This window comes from Pteropus medius, unplaced genomic scaffold, assembly GCF_902729225.1.
Source record: "Pteropus medius unplaced genomic scaffold, Ma_sr-lr_union100, whole genome shotgun sequence".
In the NCBI taxonomy this organism is placed as follows: domain Eukaryota; kingdom Metazoa; phylum Chordata; class Mammalia; order Chiroptera; family Pteropodidae; genus Pteropus; species Pteropus medius.
Window position 1 is genome coordinate 9809498 of NW_024349519.1, and position 5229 is coordinate 9814726.

Here is a 5229-nt window from a genome sequence, read left to right on the forward strand (position 1 = left end):
TTACTGGGAAGAGTTATGCATTACACCATATTCAGTTGGTAACATAAACCAAGATAAGAATTTAATATATTGGTTTCAGTTACTTTCTTAGCACTGGAGTACCTTTTCCAACCATTGAGTGCATGATCAGGTAACACAAATGCAAGCACGTAGATGGATTCTCCCATGAGACAGTCACTTAGGAATGTCCACAAAAAAATAATAATTTTTAAAGGACAAGCAATAATAAATTCATAAGGATTTTTTTTAATTTAAAATAAATGCACATGTCTTTGAGAACATGTTTCCTTTGAAATTTGAATTTTTAAAAAATAATTAGCCACAAAAGAGTTTCTTAGGTCTTTAAGTCATGTTTTCATATGGTATTATCATTAGGTGGAAATGCTTCACATAATTTAACCCCCAAAAGCATAACAAAATTGCAATTAAATATAGGAATAGCAGAATCTTTACAACGATAATCATACAGTGTACAAATTGAGGTTGGACACTCATTACACAAATATTAATACTTGGAAGAAATGCAGTATCAGATTTATGTATGGTTCATCACATGTGCATAATCATGCAAATGAAAACACTGAGTAGATTACAAAAAATGTCATAAAAGATTTTCAAAGAATTATTTAATCGACTCTAACAGTCAAACCATTGAGCTTAAAAATTTTGTGGCAATAATGTTAAAATCATTTACTTCCTCTTAAGATTTGGTACACAATCATACTATGAATCCAAACAACAAAATGCTTCATTCTGTATCTCCATGTATCTCCATTATTATCAAATAATGATTTGTCAACAAAATGACATTTCTCTTTATAGTTCTCTGATCTTTATTTTAAAACTACTTTTTAAAAAGAAAAACAGTCACGCTAAAATGCATCAAATTTTCTTCTCAGTGTTTTCATTAGAGAACCATAATGATCAGAGAATTCTGAAAGAAAAAAAGTTAAAATGTGTTCTCAACCAATGTTATAGAGCAATTAAATTCCGATCACAGAAATTATCTGGCTCAACGGTTTATCTAAACATTACTTTAAATAAGACAAATTTTAAATAACTCCAGAGGAAGGGTATAAAAATACACTGAGGATTAGAGCCATGCATTTCAATATGGAAAGGAGATCAGATATAGGTACCAATCTCCTTACATTCCTAATGGAGAAATCACAGGAAAATAAGACTTCTATAGTGTTCATATTATGAATATGGGAAAGCTTACATGATGCGAAATATCTCATGCAAACATTTTACACAGCATTCTTTTATGCACTCACACCCTTACACTAAAGGCAGTTAATTGCTGCTCTTCTTCACAAGTAGGGTATTATTTCTGGAAAACCCTCAATTGAAGAACTTATTTTAATAATAAATATCCATTTCTGTGATATTTTGAGTAGGACGGAAGAGATGTCTAAATGAAATCTTTCAGATGTTATTATAACAGAATCAGACTATAAATGCAATATACCAGGGTCAGTGGCAGTTAGCATTTAAATAAAGATAAATTTAATTACAGACACAACTCATCTGAGAGCATTATTACAGACAATGGAAAAGATCACTCGGGAGGCTAGGTTGGTCTTGTATGTCCATAGAAATTGATTTTAAGGTAAAAATTATGCCAATAATAGCACTGATCATACTACCTATCACACCTCCAGTTCAACAGTTTTTTGAAGAATTATGTTCCATTTATGTGAAAACATTCTTGTAAATTTTGCAATCTTAAATACAAGCACTATTTTCAAACCACTCTGGTTTATAAACAAACAAAAAGTCGGAGGGCAAATTTTTAAAATTGTAAACCTTATCCTAAGAGTTCCTTTTGAATCTAATCCTACTTTATATCTACAATATTAATGCATTTGCGGCATCCTTCGGTTGAAACCAGTAGTTGCTTACCAGAAATCAGTTTCCCCTGATGTGTCTTTCTGAGAGACAGATTATGTCTTTTGGCTATTGATTAGAACGATTATACATTAAGCTTGCCATTCTAAACCTCGTATAAAACATATTTTATTTCTTTTTCATCGTTTGTAATTACCACTCGAGAATTACTGATTTTATTTAATGCAGAATACCAGGAAATGTTCACATTTATAGTTTTCTTGATCGATGATGCTTCATGCTTGTTTAAAACAGAACGACTTAAGATGTTCCAGAATATTTTCCAGAGCAAGGAAAAAGGAAATAATTTATTGATGATTCTTTTAAGAAAACAAGGTTTGAGAGGCATTTACCCACTATGGGATTGCATACCTCCTATTTCTAAAGTATTCTTGAAGCTGTTGGTTTCTCTCTCACTGCTTGGACTCTGACAATTGAGGCTTTTTATATTAAATTACTACAATCTGGACAGCTTCAAAGATATTATGAAATGCAGCTGCAAGAAAAAATACCCAAAATCATGTTTGCTTTTTACCAAATATTTTGGAAAAATTAAGATTGCTATCTTATTTTCAAGGAATAAAATATTTTATGACTAATAAAATATTTTAGGACTAAACAAAATAACTTCATCTTTAAACTTAAAATAAAGGAATCATTGGATTATGAAATTCTAGAATGATAATACATTATCGTATCTTGCCACTTAATCCTTACTAGACGACCAATAACATTTAATTAAAAAATCAAATCTTCCTTATAATTATCAATTTCGATGATTAATTTTCCACTGCTAAGAATCTGTTTTCTAGAAATTAATATAAATTCTTCACACTGAAGACTTTGTTTTTCTTATTCGGGTTTTAGTGCTGATATCTATAGCTGGCACTAACCGTTTATTAAATTTTCTTCAGATCACTAGTGTACCTTTTTCCTTAGGCTAAAGTATAATCTTTCTAAATAGGTCTTTTCTTATTTAATAACTTTATTTTCTTGAAGTTATCCAAATCCCTCTTATCAAGACAAAACTGAATACATGAAAGGGATGTGATGAATCAGGAGCCTGGAAAGTTTAATCTGAGGGCCCTGTGTGCCCCTGCGCACTCAGGCCAAAAACAGTGTATCGCTCCTTTTTATTTTATGTTCTAATGAAGAAAAATCCTCAGTAAGAAAGAGCACTTCTGCATGCTAATCTTTTCAGTTTGGTAATTGTGCTTACTTTTTAAAAACAACCTGGTAACCTTGCTAGTTACTTTTAATCTTTGCCCACTGTTTGCAATAATTAGCCAGGGTTTTATTGTGTTTCCGCAGTCCTTTCCACCCGCCTATTCGTCTTCGGCTGGTCTTACTGAGGTTTGTTCTTTTTGATTTTCACTAGTTCTTCAATTTTTCAGTTTCCTTTTGAATCCTCATGTTTCTCTACAGGCATTGATGTTATCAATGCTACACATATTCATTCATTTTAAATGCCTATAAATATAGATATGGCTCCATTTAAATTCTACTAAATGATGCCACAGTGTAAATGCATGGAATTCTCTCTCATTGCTGAAGGACTATTATCTAATTATGTGCTGAAAATTAGACATTTATTTTCAAGTTTCTATATCTTCTTGTCAAAGCTTTGCTAAAATTAAAGTTTTTATAGAATTGGTATTTCTAAATGAAGATTTCCCACTCTGCTAACATAAAGGAACTGAAATAAAATTCATATATAATAGAGTTCAAAAACTTTATATTGGAAGAAATAAATGTGTTCTCTGTGACTCGGCCTTTCATCAGGTCACAAATACAGAGTAAGGGAGCAAAAATGCAGTACTGTGCTGTCAGTAAGCATTACTGCCCTATAGTTACACAGAGACAAACTTACTGCTGAATTCCCTGTACTGCCAACAAAATTGATGAGGCAATAGAGGAAGATGTTCTGAGGTACTTTTTTAAAAGGCGTATTTTTCCCTCAGGTACAGTAAGTTTTCATTAAAAATCAACTTTGCATCTATGCTACTTCTCAGGTCCAAACACATGATGCCTGAAGAAGAAATAACAAAAATAAAAAGGAAGGGAGGGAGGAAAAGAAGGAGGGAAGGAAGGAAGGAAGGAAGGAAGGAAGGAAGGAAGGAAGGAAGGAAGGAAGGAAGGAAAAAATAAAGCAGAAGTGTGTGTGTGTGGTGGGGAGTAGTGTCCTTTAACTGAACTCTAATATAATCCACACTGTCTCATTAATATTGGTACTAGGCAGATACAACACCAATAAAATTAAGATATTTAGAAACAGCAAGGCAATGCAGATAGGAAAGGACAGAAGGTTAGGCAGTTGTGACCAAGATTTTATGAAGATTTGTTTCTGTACTTTAACCTGAATCCCTATTTAAGGTGAAGATCTCCAAGTATTCTAAGTTGCATAATAAATGACACTGTTGAAAATAGCACTCATATATGAAACTCAAAACCTCTTGGTTGCTTTGGTAATAGTGAACACTAAACTAATAGGTGTATGACTGATGAAAGCTCCTGCACTGTGCTTTATGACTTTACTGACTGGCTGCCATCTTTGATGAACCGTTTCTTAATGTCCCTCCCTCTTCCACTCAATAAGCTCGGTGGCTCTAACTAGATCTCCACTGTTAGAGCCCTGCATTGTTAACTTTCTTTTGTGTGAACAGTGAGGATTCTTTTTGTTTTAAAGAGAAGTTACAGATATTGTTACATGAAAAGGTCAAACTGTTATGGTTTTAAATAAGTTAAGGCTACCTGGCTAAACAAGGAATCAAGACTAGGAGCAATTGTGTGGGCAGCACTTGATAGTTAAGGAGCTCAAGAGTGTTAGACCTTTCAGCTCAATTAGCTGTTTTCCTTGTTTGTCAGATTATGAGCAAAAGAAATTTTGCTATGAAAATCCACTGCCTTAAATCAAGTCGAAAAAGTTACCCAGCAGAATAAGTAAATTACCTAGGAATATGTATTAATCTTAATATGTATAATGATTGTAGGCACCTGAGTGTTTGTCAAAAGTAGACAATGAGCTAAGGTTTATTACTATTGTTTTTTTGGCAAGGAAGATTCATTATGAAAAAAACAACAACAAAACACATTTTTAATCAAAATTTGAACACTTTCTGGGTAAATTCATTAACTGAAGGCTAACTTACATCTATCTATCTATCTATCTATCTATCTATCTATCTATCTATCTTTCTATCTATCTATTTTTTCCATTTATACTTGGTACCTTTTAGCAGGAAAGACTCATAATAGGACCCTGAATTTGGGAGAAGTAAAAAAAAAGTTCTGGTCAGTAAATAAACACACCATTTTTCCCTTCATGTTATTTAGCGTTCT